Raw genomic sequence first — 12,362 nt, forward strand, 5'->3', positions numbered from 1 at the left:
TAGATTAGAATGAAATAGCAACACATCCTAAAGTAATTTGGGTGGAGAATAAAAATACATATTCAGGGCCCATCTGAATAGCTGGGGGAGGCTGCAGAAGTGTTGGACTTCTTCACCTGGATTTTTGATAATGTTCCCATAAACACTGGGGACTGATGGCTTGATACACTGAGCCCTGTGTCTTGGGGCTGGTCCCTAAGAAGTTGGTTGCTGCAAGGAGAGGCTAAACCTGCTTATGATTGTGCCTAAGATTCTCCCCGAGTGCCTCTTTGTTGTTCAGTTGTGGCCCTCTCTCTCTAAGTCATCTTCATGGGTGATCTCACTGCCCTCCCTCCTACATGGGACCTGAATTCCAGGGGTGTAAATCTCCCTGGCAATGCAGGATATGACTCCCAGTGATGAATCTGAACCTGGCATCATGGGATTGAGAACAACTTCTTGACCAAAATTGGGATTCAAAATGAAACAAAATAAAGATTCAGTGGCTGAGGTATTTCAAATGGAGTCAAGAGGTCACTCTGGTGGATGTTCTTACACACTATATTGATAACACTTTTTAGGTTTTAATATATTGGAATAGCTAGAAGTAAATACCCGAAACTACCAAACTCCAACCCAGTAGCCTTGATTTTGAAGATGATTGTAAAACAGTGTCGCTTACAAGGGGTGACAGTACGACTGTGAAAACCTTGTGGATCACGCTCCCTTTATTCAGTGTATGAATGGATGAGTAGAAAAATGGGGACAAAACCTAAATGAAAAATAGGGTTGGATGGGGGGGTGATTTGGGTGTTCTTTTTTATTTTTATTTTTATTTTTTATTATTATTCTGATTCTTTCTGGTGTAGGGAAAATGTTCCAAAGTAGATCGGGGTGATGAATCCATAGCTATATGACAGCACTGTGAACAGTTGATTGTACACCATGGATGATTGTATGGTATGTGAATACATCTCAATAGAAATGGATTTTTTAAAAAACTAAAAACTAAAAAGAAACATCTATATAATTTGTAAAAATAACCTCCAGAATGACCTCTTGACTCCATTTGAATTCTCCCTGAAACTTTACTTTGTTTCATTTCTCTTCCCCCTTTTGGTCAGAGGTCTTTCTCAATCCCAGGATATTGGGTCCAGTCTCATCCCCAGAAGTCATGTCCCACATAGTGGGGGAGTGCAGTGATTCCACTTGCCAAGTTGGCTTAGATTGAGAGGCCACATCTGAGCAACAAATGAGGTTCTCTGAGGGTGACTCAGGCACAATAATAAGTAGGCTTAGGCTCTCCTTTGCAGTTACCAAGGACTAGGTCATTAGTAGAGAATGGGGAATGAATGTTTAATTTGTACAGAATTTCTAGTTTTGGAAATGAAGGGTGGTAATGTTAGCACAAAATTGTGAGTGTAATTAATAGCACTGACTAATATATGTGGCTGTAGTTAAAAGGGACATTTAGGTCATATATGTGTCACTAAAATAAAAGTTTAAAGATAAAACACAGGACTATACAAAACAGTGAACCCTGTTTGCAAGTGATGGACTATAGTTAATAGTACAATTATAAAAATGTTCTTTCCTGAATTATAAAAATTGTACAACACTAATGCAAGGTGTTAATAATAGGGAGATATATGGGAAAAAGTATACCCTAATGTAAACTATGGACTATGTTTCATACTACAATTATATTTTTCAGCAATTTTAACAAAGATACCATCCTAATACAGTGTGTTAATAATGGGGAGCATGTGCAAATGCTGTACTTTGTACATGATTTTTCTGTAAACCTACAATTTCTCTAATTAAAAAATTAAAAAATCACAAAAAAGTGAAATATGCAAAATAAAACATCTGATAATTCAGAGAATAAAACAACCCATATTTCCTAGAACAAAAAGAAATATTACTAACTATAGATTCATTTCATGAAGTTCAGATCAATCATGTTCTGAACTTAGTTTTCACGTGGCCATAAATGTTTTAGTTACATGGTTTAACTGTGACCACTTCTCATTTAAAAATAGTTCACAACCTCCACAGAGATCAATCATACATCTATTGACATTAATGATGAGTTAGAAATTATATCTAAAAGCTACAGAAGACAAAATTGTGTTGTTTCTATTGTGGAAAACTGGTTGAAAATATTTGTTGGAAATATTCTGAAAATACGACCTGTTGGAATAATATAATAGTTTGTTGTTTGTGACTCATTGTCATTAGATGGTGAGGAGATTGCAGAGGCAGCACTATATATAGTACATAAATCAAAATAAACCAAGTTTACAACTCTGCATTCATCTGTAATGCATGATAGCATATTTTGTAGTGTTGACTAAGTTAATATATCTGTTCATTCTCAAAACCTTGACTTTGAAATCTCATTGCTGATATAAATTAACGTTAGAATTAAAAGAAAAAGTGAATTCCATTGTGCTCAGACTTTTTGGAGTTTTCAAAATGCAGATGTACCTGCAGGACACATTCTGTATTCTTTTTTAAACTGCCAACTTCACTTTATATTACATAATTATATTGTTCCTTGGGGATAAAATTAAAAGTGCAGAATTCCCAACTCCCTTCTTCAGGATGTAATCAAAAACAGTGAAATTCCACCCATATATTCCTTAATACCTACAACTCTAATTCTCAAAACTTGTGAAGAAAATGTGTTGTTGATGATTTCTGTGGTAGAAGTAACACATCAATAAAAGTAGTTTGCAGACAGAAGCTTTCCATTAGAAAATTATCCTTATAATTTTAAAGGGAACACTTTTTTCTTAGATGATAATGCTGTCATTGAATTAATACTATGAGAAAAGACAAATATTAACAGAATTTCATCCCAGTTTGAGACTTAAAAGGGTACTCAATCTCCACTTTCAACATTCTTACTGACACCTATAAGAGGTTAGGGAAAGATGTGGCTACAATTAATCAAAGTATGGTAAAATGCACAAAACCTAAAGAGATATAGATGTAGTATATAGACCTACAGGGAGTAAGGGGATATCATCATCAAGCTATTATTAATGTCTATCATGTCCAAGATGTCTATTTATTGTAATTGCTACTAGGGAACATAGGTCCCCAATAAACTTTGGACATCTGAGAGAGGATTTGTAAACCATTTGGTAGTTTAGAGTTTCAATGTCCTCTTCCTTCTCTTGAACTGACCCAGCCAGCAAAAATAGTAAAGAAATGAATAGCTAGCATATAAAAAATAACTATTATTTTTAATAATAGTAATAAGGAACTATATTTCCTGATTTCTGCCAGAAGGGTGACCTACATTTAGAAGACATATTGTAGAGGTCTACTTTCACACTATGGGGCACACATCCTTTATCATGATTTACATAAAGTCTTGTGGGCATATGGAAGAATTGCAAGGCAGCCAGAAGATGTCCCATAAGCTCTATTCCTTTTTCTTAGATTTTATGAATCAAGAGCATCTGTATTAGAAGTCATTGTAGTGTTACAAGCATGGCAGTGGTATGGAAATGTGTAATTGATTCCAAAAATGATCCTCATTGTAGAATAGTGAAGGGAGCATTAGTTTTGGAATTAGTCCTGAATATGAATCTTGATTTTGCTGCAAATGGATTTTTAATGCACACCTTATTAGGTAAATGTATAGATCAGATAAGACAATGCATGTAAAGCTGTTGGTACAGAGCTTGAAACCTAGTAGACACACTGTAATGAAATCTTACTGTTGTCAATATTTCTGTTCATATGTGGAAATTTAAGAATATAGGTGCAACTGACAAGTAGATGTCTTTTCATGATCAAATAGTATTAGTGATATGAGCTGTGTTACAACAGTGAGAACAAAACTCTGAAAATACAGTAGGGTTGGAATCAAAGGATACCAAAAAACAAATTGCTTTGCCTAGAGATAGCCTCATATTGGAATGCTAAGAAAACATCTATCATTGTTTCCTCTTCTAAGTTCACACAGCATAAGCATAAGATTCCTATAAATTTATTTTTAACTTAAATTTCATCTGCCACCTCTCTCTCTCTCTTTTTCTCTCTCTCTCTCTCTGTCTCTCTCTCTCTCTCTATTTATACATCCATGCCTTGATGTGCAAATAGACTTGTTGCTTAACACTTGGTTCAACAAAAGGAAGTTGAATAAAATGAACATGAATGAACCATCTTTTATAACTTCTACACATATAGTTTTCAAAAATAATAAAAGGCTTCATTATATGATGACAATACTTTTATTACTGGCATAGCAAAAGAGAAAAACACATAAGTGTTTAACTCTACTTTGGTAGAGTGTGTTAAATATCCTTATTCATAATTAATACAATTTAAATCATAAAAAAGTAAATTGAGTTAAAAAACACACATCAACATAATGGATATCTTCAATAATGGTGTACAGCAATACTAAAAATTAAAACTGCCTCTTTTGGATAGGTTATCTAGTACTAATTTAAGAAAATCACCACAAGTAAGACTCAAATGAAAAAATCAGCAATTCAGGATGAATATACTTGGAGGCTAACAAAATTAAAGGATATTCATCAACTGATAAAAAGTAATAGCATCATTGATCTAAAGACCAAAATCTGTTCAAAATTTTAAAATTTTGATGGTTTTAAACAGTGCAAACAAAACCTGTCCCATTTTAATTTAGATAAAATCTGCATGGAGAAAAGTGGAAAGTGAAAGAAGAAGTTCTAAATAGATGAGAAAAATAAAAATGGCAAGTATAAAAGAGGGATAGCTGATATATATTACCAGATTAATACACATAGATGTAGAAAATCCCCTACAAAATATTAATATAATTTAGAAAAATTAGCAAAAAATCAATCCCAGAAACTAGATCCTGAAATACCCTGATTAAATATCCAATATTTCTACACATTTATATCTTACAATCAATCAACTTTCTTCCATAGACTTGTGGCTATTGAAGGAAAAAAGCAAACATTGTGTTCAACATTTTTCTATAATTATAAAAATATAAACAACAAATCACTGTTGAGTAATTTACAAGCCAGCTGCAACAGAAATAGATGCCATCAGCCACTGTAGAACATAATAGCTGTATCTCCTTACTGATCAAATCAAGAGACAAATAGCACTGGGTCTATACACAGTGATTTCTTTTCTAAATTGCATTTTAGCACATTTATGTTTGCATGTATGTAAGTATGAACTAGCTGTGTGTAGGTGTTTTTAATAATGGAAACCTGAACACTGAACTTTTTTACTGTTTGAGAGGCATCAACTGTCCACCTATAGAAAAGTGATAAGTGGTTTAATCTGATTATAAGTCTCTTGGACTTGAGAATTCATAATTTCTCATATTTTGTGCCCAAGTTTGTCACCTGACATTATTTCTCTCATCAAGAAGAGGGGAATCATCAAATAGGTGGGAGGAGTGGTGGTGTTGGTAAGCACTGCGTTATTCAGGTTGATAATATATTATTCATAATCTATAACTGTATATAACTTTCATAGAGTGCAACATGAGAGTCAGCAGAAAGTCATTCTCCCACAAAATTAATATTGAGTAAAATTAACCAATTGAACATTGTCAGCCTACAAATTCTATATGGGCTAAAGAGGGAGATTTAAATAAGAATTTTCAAAGATGGGCTCTGAAAAATTAATAGTTCTGTTGTTAAGAAGACATTAGGTACATAACCTCAATACATGACATCACATATTTAAAAACAAAAAGTAGCATAAATAGTGAAGTGTGTGTAGGCTTTATGTTTTGACTGAAGATGAACATCAACAATAGGAATAGATGGTTAGCAAAATAATAAATCAGGATACTGTTTAAAACTCTACATTAAAGGTAATCACATATAATCATTTAGTAAAATTTTAAATCTCCTTAATTAAAATAAATTCATAATTGACCTAAATAATTGAGGTACAAGTTATAAGTACCTCTATATTTAATGTGTGCTCTCCCTTCTCTCTTTAAATGTAGTATTTACTCATTAATTAATTCCATTGGCTTTTACTAGGTGTACCATGCTCTCTGGCAATGTGCTATTATATCCTTTGAAGCTTTTAAAGAAGCAGAAGAGAATATTTCTCACATGCATTGGCCCATAGTTCTAAATGATAACAGAAGTCCTTCAACAAGTGCAGAATTTTTCTTATGTTGTATATAATACACATTGGTGTTGTATACATAAGGTATACCTGGAAGAGAGAAATGATAACTTAGAATTAGCCTGGAAGAACTCAAAAGTGGAAAAGGACCTTGTTTAAATTAAAGCTTGCAGAAAGAAAAATGAGAAAGGTAAGATTACAGGTACAAGTAAAAGGTTGGACAGATGTATGTGTATGATTGTGGTATATTGGACACCATAAGGGAACCACTGTGAAATAATAAATGGAAGATAAGATTTCCTAGGAAGTTGAGTGCCACAATGAATGCACACTGTGTGATTTGAACTTAGTCTTATAGGTAGTAAGACACATACAAGTAAAATACAATACTTTAGGTTCTATAGAAATTTGTTGTAAGAAAATTTAGAAGTCATTTATTCCATTTTACAATTCAGTCAAGCAACCTCATCTACATATTGCCCTTTCCATAATCCTACTTAGTGACACAACAGGTCAAATCACAACCTGAAAGATGTCAATTATTGTCTGAAAAAATACATGTATATTGCATGAACAAATACTTTAGAAAACATACACCATCCAATGTGCAATTAAAAAGTTACCTCTCTGCTGTTGCCTTCTCTCAATGCAATTATTGTTTAAGGAAATTAGTGATTTTGTTCTATTTAATTAAAAAAAGTGACTTATGGATCAAACACTCATAAGGGTAAACCTGTTGTACTTGAGCTTATATGTCATGATACAGTAGACACGTGAGATTTTTAATGTTTTGTTATAGCAAAACACACAGAAGAAATCTGGCCTTAGACAAATATCAGACAGTTCATAAATATGTAATCCAGACTGCATTTGGGTTCTAGGTCTTATTGTGTAATACTGGCACCTACATAATTAAACAGATCATGAATTATCTTATAAATGAAGGAGGACAGAGGAGTGTTACTGGGATCACACTTCTGAAGGTAATAACACCAAGTAGGCTACAATAATAAAAACAATTTAACTCCTGTCCTAACATTTACTTGATTGTGGTTATTTATAATATATTGAAATAGGAGGTCAGAGCTTAAAAGAACAACAAAGTGTGGTCCAAACCTGGAGGAGTATGGATTGTCCCAGGATTGAATGAGAGTCATGGGATCTTCCTCCATATGATAACCAAAACTAATGCATCTTTTCTGGATGCTTTTGGGCCAAATAGGCTTCCAAATTGTCCCCAAACCATTGTAGTTCAGAAGCATATCCCTGGAAAGTGTGAAAAATGTTGTCTAGATCAAAAGAAAATCTTGCTAAAAGATTATTCTTTTCTACATTTAAAGATATATGTTATCTAACTAATCATTCCTTGACACATTTGAAAAAGATATTTTGTGAACTTCTTGAAAGTTCAGGTTTAGGATTGTAAAAAGATATCAGCATTGAGATTTTAGCAGCTCCCCCTTCCCTCTTGTGGGAAAATGGCCTGAGCTTGGAATGCATCCTTGACATACCCAAGGGTGCAGACATTGGAACACCAAGTCCTGCCTGGACAGAACACTGTCCAGGGCAGCACCCGCATTGATTATGCAAGAAGCATGCAAGTCTCGAATGGCCTGTTCCTGACTTCCCTATCTTGCTAACTTCCCTATCTTGCCTTCTCCAGCCTGTTCCTAACTCCCCTATTTCCTGTGATAAAATGAAGCTAATAAATATGATGTGGAACAAGTGGAGGCACTCTTTCCCAACTAGGCTTTGAGTCCCCTGCTCCCATCTTTGCTGCAACTGTTATTCTTTTTCTTATGTTCTGCGTCACCTCCCGACAACAAGTGGTGCCCAATGTGGGGCATGAATAGTCTGGGCGAAAGCTCACAGCCAGTGAATTCATGGTTACAATATTGGTGCAGGACCTCGAGTGGAACTTGAAGGCCTTCTACATCTTCAAAGGTAAGGACACTCCCAAGTATTTTGTAAAGCAGGGTTACCACGGGAAACAGGGACAGCACAACTAAGTATCAACCTTATGTCTGTCTCCTCCATCAGCTTTTGAAAGCTGGTGGTGCTAAGTCTTGTGAACCTCATAATCTAGAGCTCTTGCAAATTGTAGAAAAGTACTGCTCTTGGTTTCCTTCTCTTGGCTCCTTGGAATCTAGTGATTGGCATAAGGTGGGTAAAGAGTTGAAGAAATTGCAAATGCAGGGTGTCCCTTTGCCAGTCACTATTTGGTCCACTTGGACCTTGATTAAGTCAGTTTTGAAGCCACTCCAGATGGAGGATGATGAGGAGAATGATGATGATGATCTCAGTCACCCATGGATTGTTTTCCCTCTGCTCTCCCACCTCCTCCTCCTCCCCCACCTGTACTGGGAACAACCCCCCCCCCCCCCCAGCTATCTTCTATTCAACAAGGCACTTTAGATTTGGAATTTTGGGAACTAGTCAGCTACATCCTTAAGAAGAAACATAAATTAGGAAGCAAAATATTGGTCTCAAACTTAATGACCTGGGGGCTAGTTTGTACTGACCTATGTCCCTTTCAATCATCTGTTCAGCCCAGGGCTCCCCCTGGGGAATCAAAAAAAACGATGTAATTAGGAAGGAGGAAGATTGGCCACCTCCACCTCCTCCATCTTTGCAGGAGGAGCAACACAAAAAACAAATTCCTATTACTAACAATTCTCGGCATCCTGTAATGGAACAATGTAACACCTATGCAGTCCATTAATCCCTGCCAAAAGATTGTTTATTACTGTTTCAAAATGCACTAACTAAAGTGTTTTAAATATTTAGCATCATTCTAACAAGTTTGATTTTGGTGGTAATATCATGTTGTATAAAAGGCATAAAGAATGTTTTTCTAATTAAAAAGAAAAAGAAAATAGCTTTGTTCTATATAACTGATTGTTTAAGAATGTAGGATGAAACCTAAATGAATACAAGAAGTTGCAGAAGGTTTGTGAAGTGGGAAATTTATTTCTGTAGTCAAAGTTAAAAAATAGATACAGAAAGCTGTAAAAGGTTTGTGAAAACAATTATTTCTGTGGTCAAAGTTAAAAAATGGTAAAAACTAGTAATAACTGTTTAACAATAGAACCTCACAACTTAAAGAAAAAAAGTGGTTTTGCAAAACAAAATAGCATTAAATATTCTAACCACCACCTAAAGCAGTAATTAGTATTCAATGTTGTATGTATGTGCCTAATAATTCACAAAATATACTCCTGCTGCTTTACTATCAACCCAGCTTTAGATAAAATTTATTGGGAAACATGTCAAGGGACTAATGGTGTACTACTGTTGAATGATTCCTATGGAATAGTCACTGACTAGTCCCCTATGGGGTATGCAGTTCAGAATTGCAGTGGTATGAATGAGTCCTGCTCAGCACATGTAAAACTAAGATGACATATCAGCCAATATAATCATACTAGTATTGTCACTAATTCACCACATCCCCTTATTTGGCATGGTATGGGCTTGGTCCCACCATGACCCATGCTATGTGTTGGCCCCCCTCAAGATACCATTTGGAAAATTCATTTAAGCTTGGAGCAAGTTAAGTTATGGAATGACACTTATCACCATCACACAAATTAGTCGTTAGAATTCATGTATTTCCTCAATTTTACCATACAAGCTTGTGTTCGTAACACATATGTCTTTTGGGTTGGTAATTTGTCAATTAATATGTCCAGCCAGAAGGTAGTTTGCACAGCTAATAAAAGCTGCCGCTTATATACTTGTTTGAATTCCATTCTGAATAGTACTGACATTATGGTTCTTGTACTACATCAAAGAAAAGGCATATGGCTGCCGGTATCTCAGTCAAGACCATAGGATTCTTCTCCGGATATGCATAACCTGCTTACTATTTTTCAAAAAATAACCAAACATACCAAGTTCTTTATTGGCATGCTAATTGTGCTGATTTTAGGCATTATTGCAATAACTACAGTAGCAGCAGTGGCAGGGACCGCCTTGCATCAGAGTATTCAGACAACAGAATTTGTACAACAATGGCATAAAAATGCCAGTCAAGAAGGGGAGAACAGTTGAGAATAGACAAAGAAGTAAATAATCACCTGGTGGATTTAGAAAATGCTGTGTTATTGCTGGGAGAGGAAGTCCAGAATATATGCAAGCAGCTGCATTTAAAATGTGATTGGAATATATCTAGTTTTTGTATCACTCCCCATGCTTACAATCAGACAGCCACGTCATGGGAATCAGTGAAACACCACCTGTTAGGACATAAGGAAAATCTCAGTATTGATGTTAATCAGTTACAAGCTGATGTGCTTGCAATGCAACAAGCAAATCTGCAAGTTTTGTCCTCATCAGAAACATTTGCAGGCATTGCTGATGGAATCCAAACTCTTAGTCCTATAAATTGGGTTAAGAGTACAGTCAGTGGGTTTGTGGGGGATTACTTGTTATCTGCATTATATTAATTTGTTTATGCTTAGTCCTCAGATGCATGAGACAAACTGTCTATGAACTAATGCAAAAGGAAACAGCTCACTCAGTTTTCTTCTCCATACAAAAACAAAAAGGGGGGAATGTGGGAAAATGGCCTGAGCTTGGAATGCATCCTTGACATACTCAAGAGTGTGGACATTGGAACACCAAGTCCTGCCTGTACAGAACACTGTCCAGGGCAGCACCCGCATTGATTATGCAAGAAGCATGCAAGTCTCGAATGGCTTGTCCCTGACTTCCCTATCTTGCTAACTTCCCTATCTTGCCTTCTCCAGCCTGTTCCTAACTCCCCTATTTCCTGTGATAAAATGAAGCTAATAAACATGATGTGGAACAAGTGGAGGCACTCTTTTCCAACTAGGCATTGAGTCTCCTGCTCCCATCTTTGCTGCAACAGTTATTCTGTTTCTCTATGTTCTGTGTCACCTCCCAACAACTCTCTCTCTCTCTCTCTCTCTCTCTCTCTCTCTCTCTCTCTCTCTCTCTCTCTCTCTCTCTCTCTCTCTCTCTCTCTCCCCCTCTCCCTCTCCCTCTCCCTCTCCCTCTCTTCCCTAGTGTACCTCTTCTCTTCCCCCACCTCTCCCTCCCTCCCCTATCCTTCCTTTCCTTGATACATCCTCCAGATTCTTTTCTTTGCATTGACTTATACTTTAGAAATATTTTAAACAAAATTATTAACAGTATACTCACAAACTTTGACTAAAGATTTTTGAAAAGCAAAAAGTGAAAAAAAGTGTTGCAAATTACAAAATATTACATGAGTATGGAGTATATAAAAATTTACCCTTCAGAGCCATTTCTACTTGATGATTATACTTAACAACAATGCTGTGACTGCTAGGTTTTATTTTTGTATTTAATTTCATTATTTTCTCTTATACAGTGGTAACTTAATTTCCCCCAATCACTGTCTCTACTGTGAGTCTCATTTTTAACATTAAAAATGTTAAAGAATAATTTCTCTTCTAAAATCCATTCTCCCAAAGATCTCTTGTAATTTTTGGAATCTTGCATTTTGAAATGTCCTGAATTGCTTGAAAAATGATAAAAAATACAAATTAATTACAACATAGATATCAATGGTTCATACAATGTATGATACTGAGATTTAGCTTCAAGGAGTATCAATGAAAAGACTGTTCAGAAGTTACTTTCTCATGTTGGAAAATCTGCATCTTAAAGTGATATCACTGCTTTCAGTGATAGACGTACCACATAACATTTTAGAGAATACGATGTAGAATGTAGTGTTTAGATCTTGGAAACAGTTATTTAGAGTGGGTATCATTGATGGTGACCTTAAATTATAGACTATGGTGAAAAACTCAGCTAAAAACAAAGCAGAAATTAGACATGATGAATTAAAGGGTAGCTTTTATTTATTTATTTTTTAAAGCACAGCTGTATTAGTCATATACACACATATGTAATATATATGTAAATATTATGAGATTCATTTTAGGAATTGGCTCATGTGACCATGGACTTTGGCAAGACCAATGTCTATAGAGCAAGCCCCAAGTTGAGATCTCCAATGAAAGTAACAAGGAATTCCCTAGGAGAAGCTGGATGGATGAAATGAAAATAGAAATTCTTCTTTCTGACTATTGAAGTCATCAGTTTTCCCTTTAAGGGATTCAACTGATTGGATGACACTTCTCTCATTGTTGGAGACAATCTCCTTAATTGATTGTAGGTTTAATCAGTCACAGATGCAAACAGCTGACTGATGGTATATGTTCACAGAAAATCCACACAACAGGCATGATGAGGCCAGTGCTTGCTTGAACAAA

The sequence above is a fragment of the Choloepus didactylus genome, chromosome X, assembly GCF_015220235.1.
Source record: "Choloepus didactylus isolate mChoDid1 chromosome X, mChoDid1.pri, whole genome shotgun sequence".
Classification (NCBI taxonomy): domain Eukaryota; kingdom Metazoa; phylum Chordata; class Mammalia; order Pilosa; family Megalonychidae; genus Choloepus; species Choloepus didactylus.